At 42.0% G+C, this 14160-nt stretch overlaps 1 pseudogene across 1 annotated transcript in view; it reads left to right on the forward strand.

The window, feature by feature from the left end:
- Nucleotides 1-2530, forward strand: part of LOC308609664 (putative helicase senataxin) — a 60628-nt pseudogene extending 58098 nt beyond the window's left edge. Inside the window, exon 23 of the transcript in view lies at nucleotides 1696-2530. The product of the transcript in view is annotated as a putative helicase senataxin (transcript). The remainder of the gene's footprint in view (nucleotides 1-1695) is intronic.
- The last annotated feature ends 11630 nt before the right edge of the window (nucleotides 2531-14160 follow it).

Genomic DNA, 14160 nt, shown 5'->3' on the forward strand with positions numbered 1-14160 from the left:
CTTTATTTTCACTTAGAATTTTTGTCTTATAGTGACTGAAAGAACTCTTTAAGACTTTAGACAGATTTTTTTTGGGTTGGCCAGAAGGTTCATTTGTTTTTTTTTCTGTAGCATCTGAATGAACTTTTTGGCCAACCCAGTGTCATACCACTCTTGTTCATACCTAGGAAAAACAGCAAAATAGGTAGACTAAGATACCCCTGAAAGCATCTCACTCTCAGACTAACACTCTGGTCGTCCCCATTCACCATCCCATGTACCCTTGCTGACGCTCGAACCATTCCCTGTGCAGTCAGAGGCGTGTCATGAGAGGGCCCCACTGTGGTCCCGGGGTTTTTTCCAACTTCTGATCTCCATTCTCCAAGTTGTAGTGCTGGTACTTTCTTGTCTTATCAGAGGATGTCTGTGGAAAGATTTTTCAGGCAAGAGCCAGGACTCATTCTTTTTAGAAGTGGTTTGTTGACTAAAAATCAAGCGGTTGTAGTCGCCCAGCCATGAATTCCTCCAGGATTACATACATGGAAACTGCTGTCTGGCCTAGAGGCACCCTAAAGTCAGAAATGGTAAAATGTGAAAATAAAGTGCATTTTATTTATTTTATTTTATTTCAACGCACATTTTAGAGTCATTTAAATAAAATACTATTCATACCTTACAGTGAGGAAACAGGCTCAGAGAGGTCAAGTGATTTGACCAAGGTCACACAGCAGGTCAGTACTATGTATGCAGCTTCACTGCTATACCCTTACCCACCTTCATGAATAGTGCAGGAGCCCCCATGAGGGGAGCTATCCTTTCCTTCTCTTTCCTTCAGTCTCTGTCTTTTTTTCCTCCCTCATACTCTCTCTTTCTTTTGTCTAAAGAGGCCCAAGTTCTGATGGTTGTAAAGAAGCAATTTATTGCTGAGGAAACTCTAAAAGGAAGAGAGGAGAGATGCGTGAGTTGGGATTTTGTTTTGTTTTTCCATTTAGATGTGCTTTTCATAATTTAAGCTCTTCTAGAAAAGAGACACAAGTGAGACAACATCTTTGGAATAGTTATCTCAGCAGATTAAGATGGTTTAGCCCTTGGGAGTTTGGGAAGCCTTTGGGAATTTGATGCAAGCTGTGGTCCTTTTTCTAGAACAGTCAGCATGCTCTCAAGAGTTAGAGCTTTCTGAAACCAAGCCTTCCTCTTCCAGAATGTTAGCCTTGGCCGGAGACAGGCAAGACTCTAGGGTCAGCAGTGTCAAAGGGAACTTGGTGGGATGACGGAGCCCTTCTGTGTCTGTGTTGTCCAGGATACTAACCCTAGTCACATGTGTCTGCTGAGCACTTGAAATGTGGCTGGTGCAACTGAGGAAATGAATTTTTAATTTTATTTAATTGAAGATTAAAGAGCTACATGAGGCTACCGGCAGTTGGTACAGATTTGCATGACAGCTAATTCACCACGTGGCCTGAGTATCAGTGGTAAAATGATGGAAGTACTTTCTTAGAGGTGGTTCCCAGTGTTCTTTTCTAGCAGCATGGCTTTATAGTTTTGTATTCGACCTTATTTTTCCTTTCAGCCTTGTCTGAAAAGTAATGGATTCTTGAGAATCTGTTCACGAAAGTATACTTACTATTTGTTCAGAAGTGAAAGCTGGAACCTCTGCTTCCCAAGCATATGAGTGTTTCTTTGGGATGTAATTTTCTTCCTTCTCTTTGTTTCAAGGAAAACCAGCATTGGAACCACCTGATTCAGGATGCGCAGAAGCGTGGTGCCATTATTAAGACTTGCAACAAAAACTATAGACACGATGCAATGAAGATTCTGAAACGCAGGCCCGTACTGCAGAGAAGTCTGACTCACCCTCCTGCTATCACCCCAGAGGTGTCCAGACCCCAGGGCAGAGTGCCCAGCAACAAGCTAGACAGTGAATTTGCCAAGATGTCTCTTGCTTCTTCCCTGTACCCCTCACCCTCTGAGTCCAAAGAAGCCACTGTCACTGTTACTGCAAAGGACCCTGAAAGGCCACCCCTTCAGGACTGGCTTCGGGACCCACGACTGCTTAGGAAGATGGGCTTGGGCTGTGAAGCCAAAGGGAAGTGCCTCTGTGAGCTGCAGCCCTCGAGCCCCCGGTATCCTGGAGCAACGCCTCCCTCTGGAGAGCCAGGCTCCCCCGGAAGTCACCAGGATCTGACCAGTATCAGGCAGCAGGCCCCCGCCAAGGGAGCTGCTGTGAACAACCACAGACCTCATATGCAGTGCGATCCTCCAGCTGCTAGTACCAATACTTCCACGAGTGAGAGAAGATGTGCCCAGGAAGGGGAGGCACTCAGCCACAGGAGGGAGATCAGGGCCTTCACCAAGGGGGATCAGGAGAGGCGTGGCTCTCTGAGCCACCACACAAAGAGGAACTCAGGCTGGGACGAGAGGGGACTGGAGCAGGAGGACAGTAGCTTGAAGAAGAGGAAGCTTTTATAGTGGAGCCAAATTAGACTGTCAGCCACAAGCATTACTGCACATTTCAGATGACCAGCTAGTAGGACTGTCCAGATAAGATTATTATTTTTTTCCTTAAAGGAGTTTGTGTGCTGTTGGAAAACAGAAAATGTATCCTAACACATGGGCCTCTTGGTCATCTTCAGTACATTTTGTCAGTTGCAAAAGCTTTCAGAAGGCATTTGTGTATCAGTAATAATTTCCTCGAAGTCGAAGACTTAAAATGTTGATCTCTTGTTCTTCTGTAGGAAAGGTCAGACTGGAGGATTTTAAGAGGATGCTGTAAAAGTTGGAATGTATATTTGTATAGCAAATAACAGAATCCTCTTAAAATTTAATCTGGTAGACAGCTTTTCTTTCCCCTGCTTAAAATGTTAATCATTTTCAACGGAACCAACCTTATATTTAAAAAAAAAAAAAGATGGGAGCAGGGCAGTTCCTTTCAGAGATTGTTGTAGCAAACAGACGTTTTTAACAGCCCAGGTGGCCTGAGAGAAGTGAGTCAATGTGTTGGGTCAGAGTCCTGTTAAACCAACTGGAGTGTCCTGGGCAAGACCCTGGGAAGCAGAGCTCTGTTAGGTGAAGTTCCACTCCGGCACCTTTTTAGACGAGGCACCTTGGCACAGGATGTTACATTTCTGTGATGAGTTTGTCTGCCCATTGTAGTCAGCACGTAGTTCTCTAGCTAAAATTCTCATTCTTCGTGAGATAGAAGAATGTGAAATGAAAGAATAATTCTTGAAATGTCATTCAGATCCCCCCAGCATATTGTGAATTTCCTGCAACTGGTGGGTTACAAATCCAGTGGTTGCCAAGTATTGGAGCAGTGCTGGGGTGGCTTGTGGAAGCCTGGGGATCACCAAGAGAATCCAACTCATGAAAATCTGGATGTTTAACATCTTCCCAAGGGATACTGGTCACCAGGCAGCTTGAGAACCAGTTAGGGCAGACCAGATACAGTATTATAGGCAGGAGAGAAACATCCTCTAAAAAGCGAAGGATGGGAGAGGAGTGCAAATGCTTGGGAGTTGAGAACAGGGAGAGAGTTGACAGATTGCCTGTCATCTTTGGAAACCATCGTAAGTGACGCAAATACACCGCTGTGGTGGAAGATCTGGTTAGAGGGGTTGTGCTTCTGTGAAAGGAGGTGGCCATGGTGGGTGGTGATTTGAGAGACTTGATGGAGGGCAGGGCTGCCTAATGTCAAAGTCCAGTTTTCCAAGCGCACACACACTGATGTTGAGGTATCACAGACTGAGAATCTGTGTTAGTAACAGTTGACCATTGTTTGAACTAGCGGTTTGTAGTGAATGCTTTGCAGCCCTAGTTAATTTGGGGGAGAAAGCATGCATTCCTGAAGACGAATGTGCACCATTTGAAACTTTTTCAGTCATCTGCTTTTTAAGCAAAAAGGGCTTTGTGTTCATCAGGAATTCTACTGAAGCAGGTTATTAAGAGCTTTCAAAAAAAACATTTGGTTGCCAAAGGTTTAAGCATGCTACTTCTTTGTTACCCTTGTCCCTCCCTCTGGTTTCCAGACCTCTGCTGATGGGATTGAACACTCCTGTCACTCGGGGAGCATGTGCTCTGTCCCCACAGTTAGCCCCTGCTCCCTGTTGACAGAGGCGGGCTGAGCCCCACTCTGGGTAGGGGCTTCGTAAGCTTCCTGCCTGGCCTTTGGCAAGAAAGCTCATTGTTTCTTTAAGTTTACTTTCCTGCTATCTTGGTAAAATGCTTCATTTAGCAGACACTTGTAGTGACAATGTAGAGAATCTAAAACCTGTAAGCTTAGAGAAGAGGCATGCTGGAAAGAGCTGGGGTCAGGAACTTCTCCCACTCTGCTCACACAACACGTGAAGTAAGTGCTCCCCACCGTACGTACTTTGCTGCCCCACCCAAACGATGTTATTTCCAGTTAAGTTTGGTGCCTGTTCTCACACGTTGTGTTCACTTTTGGTCCACCTTCCACCTGGTCTGGCAACGTGAGAATTAGTGCATCATCTCTGGTAATGAGCAAGCCTGTGTCCTGACAGCCTCTCCCAGCAGGAAACAGTCATACCTGACATTGCATTGGAATCGATTGGTGGTTCCTGTTGATGTATGTATTTGCATGAAGCATTTCATATATACAGTGTGGCCTTTCCTGATGTGGCTGTCAGTGCAGTGTTGTTGATTGGTGGTTAACCTTACTGCAGGTGAAAAATGCAGCTGTTAGTTTCGTCCTTGCCCTGGCGTTAAAGAAAGTGGCCTTCTTTCAGTCTTAGTTCTTTGAACATGCATATATTGTACTTAAAAATTTGTTTTGCTTCTTTGTATATAATTTGCTTTGGATTTACTATGCATAGTTTATTGAGTTTTTGTTTTCATGTATTATCAGGAGGAAATTTGATAAGTACATGTGATTAACCTCCTGTAAATGAGTTTTATAACAAAATTGTACTAAACTATTTTCTAAAGTTAGTTGTACAGATTGATAATTTTTTTGCTGTAGTTTTGATTTGTTCTATGCTCTGCATTCCTAGCTGGGATTTGGCAAGCAATAGCCCTGTTGTCTTTGTTAAAACCTGAACATTAAGGGAAAATGGCAGAATTAAAAGTGGAAACAAGAAAACTGACGTGGTTTAGGAGTTATGTGTTTTTGAATGAAGGTTCAAGGTACTTCCCAGATACTCCATTTAGTCTGCCATTAGATTTATTTTATGCCACAATTATCTGGTGGGGATTTGTTTTATTCAGGTTTCTCATCCAGTCCACAACCCCAGCTCTCCTTGCTTCTCAGCTGTTCTTGGAATCTTACCCGTAAGGTTGCAGGGTGCACTGTGGCTAGTTGTGGTGTCAGTTACACGTTGACGTTTGGTCCAGAAACGCACGCTCACCTCCAGGCTAAGATTGGGGAGCGGGTGAGAGAGGAGGGATGGATGAACAGTGACCCATGAAAGGAGCTCCCGGGGCGCCAATGGGGGCGCAGGGAATAGATGGCCAAGTTGGGGGTCACCACTGCTGGTTACAAAAGTACAACTCGTGTTATAAAAGCAGTGGCTTCAGGGGGTGCAGTCAGATGTGCTGTGCTCCGCCAGGACATGGGCACCATCAGCTTCGCTGTGCCTCCCACTCATTCCGGATGGAGGCACCAACCACCCACGAGCGTAAAGTGACATACGTGTTCTGGGGCGAGATCAGCTTGCCAAGTGACCTGATGGGAGGTGAGCGCTCTGCGATGGCCATTTTATTTGTGGAATTTGTTACTGCAGCAGCTGGAGCAGTGATTTTTAACGTCCCTCCTGACCAATACGCGCTGTCACCACCATCTCCTGGGGTTCACCATTTATTTTTTGAGGAATAAATAATTCAGGGAGGAAACTAAAATTTAGCTTCAGCTTAAATAGAATTCCCAATGTTCTGCAGCACCGTGAAGGCTGGTTCTGTACACAGGGGATCCCTCCATAACTCTGAAAGGACCTGAGTTATCGTCACCCTGTCCTGCTGTACAGAAGGCATTTGCCAAGTCAAATGGCATAAATGGTGTCTGCAGTTGGAAGGTGCTCGGAACCACAGGAGCTGCCTTTCTGCTCTCTTTGTTAGAGCTTGGGCCCAGCCGTGCTGGTGGACACTGTTGCCTTTGGTGTAAGGAGTATTGCTGCAAATCAAATTGTTAGTAGTTTTCAGCCTGGGAGGTGCACTTTGGAGTCACCTGGGGGAACTTCAGAAATATTCCCACTCCCGGGTCCTACTGTAGAATTCCTGATTTCATGGGTCTGGGGGCAAGTACTTGTCGCCTTTTCCTTTTTTAAACTTAAGCTTAAACTCACTCTCAGGTGTTTCCGTCGAGTGGCCAGCCTTGCGGCCTGGCTCCTAAGGGTTCAGGAGGGAGGGGGAGCAGCCTTGGGGCCCATCGGGGTCACGTGTGCCTTCCTCAGTAATGGTCCCCCCACGGGCCCTGAGTGGGGCGAGGCCCACCACCAAAAACCATCTGGCCATCTCTGCTTTTGTTCAGAAGGAGATTCCCAAGGGCTGCAGAGTGGGGCTGGGGAAGGAGGTCTGGGAATATATCCAGAGAAAACCATAATTTGAAAAGATACGTGCACCCTGATGTTTATTGCAGCACTATTTACGATAGCCAAGCAACCTAAATGTCCATCCCCAGAGGAATGGATAAAGAAGATGTGGTACATATATACAATGGGATATTACTCGGCCATAAAAAAGAACAAAATAATGCCATTTGCAGCAACATGCGTGGACCTAGAGATGGTCATACTGAGTGAAGTAAGTCAGAGACAAATATCATATGATGTCACTTATATGTGGAATCTAAAAAAATGGTACCAATGAACTTATTTACAAAACAGAAATAGAGGCATAGATGTAGAAAACAAACATGGTTACCGGTGGGAAGGGGAGGGGGAGGGATAAATTGGGAGATTGGGATTGACATGTACACACTACTATGTATAAAATAGGTAACTAGTAAGGACCTACTGTATAGCACAGGGAACGCTTCTTGTTAGTCTGTAACGGCCTCTATGGGAAAAGAATCTAAAAAAGAATGGATATATGTGTATGTATAACTGATTTGTTTTGCTGTACAGCAAAAACTAACACAACATTTAAAATCAACTATACTCCCATAAAAATTATTTAAAAAAACACAAAACAAAAACCACACTGCCACCATTCAGGTCACAGGGACATCTTATTTGGGTTCCTCTGGTCAGAGGGATGGGTTTTCTATGAGGATTTTCCCACAGTCCCCGCTCACACGGGCCTCTTTTCCTGGTCCTCCAGAAAACTACAAAACATTGCTGCTGCTTCCTTTACCAAATACCCACCCTGGTCATTGCAAGTATCTGAAATAGTTAATTCTGATCTTTTTCTTATAGTCTACTGCCATAAAAAGGCATAAGGGCATCACTGTTTTTTTTAAGTGCATTTATAAATTAAATCTTTTATTTTTTTAAATTAAACTTTTTTAAAGAAAAAATTGGAAAATTTTATTTGAGCCAAATTTGAGGATTCTAACCCAGGAAGAGCATCTCAGAAAGCTCTGAGAACTGTTCCCTAATTTTCTTTTTAAGCCCTTTAATTGCCACCTCTTCTAGTATTTAACCTGATCTAGTGAATCTAATAAACTCATAAACACGGTGAATCTCTAGTTCTTTTAAAAATACCATTTACATACGTACACTATTATGTATAAAATGGATAACTAATAAGAACCTGCTGTATAAAAAAGTAAAATAAAATTCACAATATAAAAAAAGAAACCAGAAAACCTGAGGTTTCTTTTCCTCACATCAAAAAATAATAATAATAAAACAAATAAATATCATTTAATACAATGTTCTTAAATTTTCCATTTAATCCTAAACTGAGTTATTTAGTAGGTTTCTAATTGAAATAACAAAACTAATCTGAGATGAATATGCCAAATTCTCTTCAATGTTAAAAACGAGCCATCAAACACACTTTAACACATACAATTTGATCTAAAAACATCACTATCGTTTTAATTTACGACATCATCTCAGGTTTAATTTTCAGTCTTTACAAAGTTAGAAAGCAGCCACTAAGGGAAGTTTTTATCTTCCTGCGTGAATTAAGGTTGGCATCCCAAGCAAGTTAAAAAACAAATATGTGACCTGGGAATGGTGTATGTCCACAGTGATTCTCAGACCACTGTTTGGCACAGACCTGGCTCTTAAAACTTTTGTGAAATAAATCATACACATCAGAGTGTATATAAGAGTGATGTAAAAAGAAAGACATAATAAAATAGACACTCGTGTACCCCCCACCCCATCGTAAGTAACGGCACTGCTGACACCTGGAAAGGTCACTCCATGTTTCTTCCAGACACTCTGCCCCACCACCCCCTTCCATCTAGTTGTAACCCGAATTCTGAATTCTGTAGTTTGTATAAAGTTTCACTGCACACCCCCAAATTATATTTACTTAATTTTGAAGTTTATGTGTTATATACAATGGGTATTCTGGAGCTGACTTTTCTCCCCCTCATCCTTATATTTCTGAGATGACTAGCCGTTATCCACTCTTTTTGGGTGGAGGGTAGTATTCCATTTTAGGAACACACCCCAGTTAGCCCGTTCTACTCTGATGGACTTTGGGGTTGTTACTGCTTTTCCTGTCACATTCCTCTGGTACCCACGTAGAAGAGTTTTCCCAGGCAGTGCTCAGACCTTTGTCACGTAGGGACACAGGACAGGAAGGCACTCCAGAGCACCCAGACGTGGATGTTTCTGGGCTTGAGGCTGTGACATCAGAGCTCCAGACAGCAGCACGGTCAGATGCTCCCTTCCCCAGGAAGCAAGCCAGGAGGACTGCATGCCAGATGGGGACTGATTGGAGCCCCGCCCTTTGCATCATAATCCCCTTATCCCACCAGTAAACCCCTTGGTCACAGGAGCCAGACTTTGTGGGTTCCATTCTTAGTAACATAAGTGCCTTGATTGGAGTACTCCTTACCTAGCAATCTAAGGTAGTTAGGGGTCTAGAGACACATCCTGTGGTCCTAGCAATGTTGGAGTTACACCCACCTCTCTGGGACAGAGTTTCAGCGCCAGATGTAAATAGATCCCGGTAGCTGGGAACTGTCCACAATGTTATGGTTAGGTGGGGGTTATAGTTTTTTGTTTTTTGTTTTCTGTATACGTGTATATATGTGTGTGTGTGTGCGTATATTTGAACAGAGTAAAGAGGCAATGGAACAGGAAGCATCGGAATTCTATGGAATGGGAGAAAAGATTTGCCAACTACATGACAGCTAAGGGACTAATGTCCAAACATAAAAGGACACAATTAAAACAAAAGCTGAATAATCTAATTAAAAAGTTGGCTGAACACTTTAGCAGATATATTCCTCTCATAGGAGACCTATGAATGACCAACAGACACATGAAAATTTGCTCAAGTTCTGTACTAGTAAGAGAAATGCAACATAAAACCACCAAAAGATATCGACTCACACATTTTATAGTGGTCATTATGAAAAAGACAAGACATAAAAGTGTAGTCAAGCATGTAGAAAAAAAGAGAACACTTACAGACTGTTGGTGGGAATGTAACTTAGTACAACCACTATGGAAAATAATTTGGATGTTCCTCAAAATAGTAAAAACAGTACCACCATATAACCTAGCAATTCCATTTCTGAATATACATATTTGAAGGAAATGAAATTAGTTACTTTACTGAGATATTTGCACTCCCTTGTTCACTGTATTAATATTTACCTAAAATATGCAAGGCATAGTCATTAACTATGTCATTGTTTATCAATGGTTAAATGAATCCTTTTAATGTGCTGTTGCATTCTCTTTGCTAGTATTTTGTGGAGGATTTTTGCATCTATGTTCATCAGTGACATTGGCCTGTAGTTTTCTTTCTTTGTGACATCCTTGTCTGGTGTTGGTATCACGGTGATGTTGGCCTCCTAAAATGTGTTTGGGAGTGTTCCTCCCTCTGCTATATTTTGGAAGACTTTGAAAAGAATAGGTGTTAGCTCTTAACTAGTTGTTTGATAGAGTTCGCCTGTGAAGCCGTCTCGTCTTGGGCTTTGTTTGTTGGAAGACGTTTAATCACAGTTTCGATTTCAGTGCTTGTGATTGGTCTGTTCATATTTTCTATTTCTTCCTGATTCAGTCTTGGCAGGTTGTGCATTTCTAAGAAGTTTTCCATTTCTTCCAGATTGTCCAATTTATTGGCATAGAGTTGCTTGTAGCAATCTCTCATGATCTTTTGTATTTCTGCAGTGTCAGTTGTTACTTCTCCTTTTTCATTTCTAATTCTATTGATTTGAGTCTTCTCCCTTTTTTTCTTGATGAATCTGGCTAATGGTTTATCAATTTTGTTTATCTTCCCAAAGAACCAGCTTTTGGTTTTCTTGATATTTGCTGTTGTTTCCTTCATTTCTTTTTCATTTATTACTCATCTGATGTTTTTGATTTCTTTCCTTCTGTGAACCTTGGGGGTTTTTTGTTCTTCTTTCTCTTATTGCTTTAGGTGCAAGGTTAGGTTGTTTATTTGAGATGTTTCCTGTTCCTTAAGGTAGGATTGTATTGCTATAAACTTCCCTCTTAGAACTGCTTTTGCTACATCCCATAGGTTTTTGGTCGTCATGTCTCCATTGTCATGTGTTGCTAGGTATTTTTTGATTTCCTCTTTGATTTCTTCAGTGATCACTTCGTTATTAAGTAGTGTATTGTTTAGCCTCCATGCGTTTGTATTTTTTTACAGATCTTTTCCTGAAATTGCTATCTAGTCTCATAGCATTGTGGTCGGAAAAGATACTTGATAGAGTTTCAATTTTCTTAAATTTACCAAGGCTTGATTTGTGACCCAAGATATGATCTATCTTGGAGAACGTTCCATGTGCATTTGAGAAAAATGTGTATTCTGTTGTTTTTGGATGGAATGCCCTATAAATATCAATTAGGTCCACCTTTTTTAATGTATCACATAAAGCTTGTGTTTCCTTATTTATTTTCATTTTGGATGATCTGTCCATTGGTGAAAGTGGGGTGTTAAAGTCCCCTACTATGAATATGTTATTGTCGATTTCCCCTTTTATGGCTGTTAGTATTTGTTTTATGTACTGAGGTGCCCCTATGTTGGGTGCATAAATATTTACAATTGTCATATCTTCCTCTTGGATCGATCCCTTGATCATTATGTAGTGTCCTTCTTTGTCTCTTGTAATAGTCTTTATTTTAAATTCTATTTTCTTCTGATAAGAGAATTGCTACCCCAGCTTTCTTTTGAATTCCATTTGCATGGAATATCATTTTCCATCCCCTCACTTTCATTCTGTATGTGTCCCTCGGTCTGAAGTGGGTCTCTTGTACACAGCATATATATGGGTCTTGGATTTGTATCCATTCAGCTTGTCTGTGTCTTTTGGTCGGAGCATTTAACCCATTTACCTTTAAAGTAATTATCAATATGTATGTTCCCCTTCCCACTTCTTAATTATTTTGTATTTGTTTTTGTAGATCTTTTTCTTCTCTTGTGTTTCTTGCCTAGATAAGTTCCTTTAGCATTTGCTGTAAAGTTAGTTTGGTGGTGCTGAAGTCTCTCAGCTTTTGCTTGTCGTTAAAGTTTTTAATTTCCCCATCAAATGTGAATGAGATCCTTGTTGGGTAGTGTAATCTGGGTTGTAGATTTTTCTCCTTCATCACTTTAAATATGTCCTGCCACTCCCTTCTGGCTTGCAGGGTTTCTGCTGAAAGATCCACTGTTAACCTTATGGGGAATCTCTTTTGTGTTGTTTGTTTGTTTGTTTGTTTTCCCCTGCTGCTTTTAATATGTTTTCTTTGTATTTAATTTTTGAGAGTTTGATTAATATGTGTCTTGGCGTGTTTCTCCTTGGATTTATCCTGCATGGGACTCTGTGCTTCCTGGATTTGATTAAATTTTTCCTTTCCCATATTACGGATATTTTGAACTATAATCTCTTCAAATATTTTCTCAGTCCCTTTCGTTTTCTCTTCTTCTTCTGGGACACATATGATTCGAATGTGGTGCATTTAATATTGTCCAAGAGGTCTGTGAGACTGTCTGCAGTTCTTTTCATTCTTTTCTCCTTATTCTGCTCTGCAGTTTTATTTCCATTATTTTACTTCCAGGTCACTTATCCATTTTTTCTGCCTCAGTTATTCTGCTACTGATCCATTCTACAGTATTTTTAGTTTCATTTATTGTGCTGTTCATCATTACTTGTTTCTTCTTTACTTGTTCTAGGTCTTGTGAAATGTTTCTTGCATTTTCTCTATTCTATTTCACAGATTTTGGATCATCTTCACTATCATTATTCTGAATTCTTTTTCAGGTAGACTGCCTATTTGCTCTTCATTTATTAGGTCTGGTGGGTTTTTACCTTGCTCCGTCATCTGCTGTGTGTTTTTCTGTCTTCTCATTTTGCTCATCTTTCTGTGTTTGGGGTCTCCTTTTTGCAGGCTGCAGGTCCGTAGTTCCCATTGTTTTTGGTGTCTGTCTGCAGTGGCTAAAGTTCATTCAATGGGTTGTGTAGGCTTCCTGGTGGAGGGGACTCTGGTGCCTGTGTTCTGGTGGATGCAGTTGGATCTTGTCTTTCTGGTGAAAATTTCCAGGTCTAGTGTTGTGTTCTAGGGTGTCTGTGGCCTTATTATGATTTCAGGCAGCCTCTCTGCTAATGGGTGGTGTTGTGTTCCTGTCTTGCTAGTTGTTTGGCATATGGTGTCCAGCACCATAGCTTGTTGGTTGTTGAGTGAAGCTGGGTCTTGACATTGAGACGGAGATCTCTGGGAGATTTTCACCATTTGATATTATGTGCAGCTGGGAGGTCTCTTGTGGGCCAGTGTCCTGAATTTGGCTTCCCCACCTCAGAGGCACAGCACTGACTCCTGGCTGGAGCACCAAGAGCCTTTCATCCACATGGCTCAGAATAAAAGGGAGAAAAAGTAGAAAGAAGGAAAGAAAGAAGGAAGGAAGGAAAGAAAGCAAGAAAAAAGAAAAGATAGATAAAATTTAAAAAGTTATTAAAACAAAAATAAAAAATAATTATTAAGGAAAGAAATATTTTATAAGTAAAAAAAAAATTGACAGACAGAACCATAGGACAAATTGTGAAAGCAAAGCTATACAAACAAAATCTCACACAGAAGCATACACATACACACTCACAAAAAGAGGAAAAGAGGAATAAATAATATATCTTGCTCACAAAGTCCACCCGTCAATATGGGATGAACCATTGTCTATTCAGGTATTCCACTGATGCAGGGTACATGAAGTTGATTGTGGAGAATTAGTCCGCTGCTCCTGAGGCTGCTGGGAGAGATCTCCCTTTATCTTTTTTTATTTTTGTTGTCTGTGTTTTGTTGTTTGTTTTTGTTTTTGACCCTGGTGTGAAATATTTTTTAAAAATATATTTTTTAATTAAGTGTACTTTCATTTATTTATTTATTTTTAACTGTACTGGGTTTTCATTTCTGTGTGAGGGTTTTATCTAGTTTTGGCAAGCACTGGCCACTCTTCATTACAGTGTGCAGGCCTCTCACTGTCGTGGCCTCTCTTGTTGTGGAGCATAGGCTCCAGACGTGCAGGGTCATTAGTTGTGGCTCACGGGCCTAGTTGCTCCACGTGGCATGTGGGATCTTCCCAGACCAGGGCTCGAACCCGTGTTACCTGCATTAGCAGGTGGATTCTCAATGATTGTGCCACCAGAGAAGCCCCCCTTTCTCTTCTTTGCTCGCACAGCTCCTGTGTTTCCGCTATGAATTTGGCCATGCCTCTGCATGTAGCTTGCCTGAGGGTGTCTGTTCTTCGCTCAGACAGGACAGGGTTAAAGGAGCCACTGATTCAGTGGCTCTGCCTCTCTCAGGCCGTGGGGATGGAGGCATATGGATGCAGGTCTGGCCTGTGGTGTCCAAATCTGGCGTGACTTTGCAGCAGCCTGAGGTGCACAATTAATTCTCCTGGGGAAGTTGTCCCTGGATCTCGGGACCCTGACACTGGCGGGCTGCTCTGCTTCCTGTTCACGGAGGCATGAGGAGGGACCTGTGCTTCTACACAGGATTCTAGGTGGTGGCAGCAGCAGCCTTAGCATCTCATGCCCATCTCTGGGGTCACGCTGATAGCCACAACTCGCACCCTTCTCTGGAGCTCCTTTAAGTAGCGCTCTCCTCGCGCACCAGGAAT

This window comes from Mesoplodon bidens (genome assembly GCF_964165515.1).
Source record: "Mesoplodon bidens genome assembly, chromosome: Y".
Lineage (NCBI taxonomy): Eukaryota > Metazoa > Chordata > Mammalia > Artiodactyla > Ziphiidae > Mesoplodon > Mesoplodon bidens.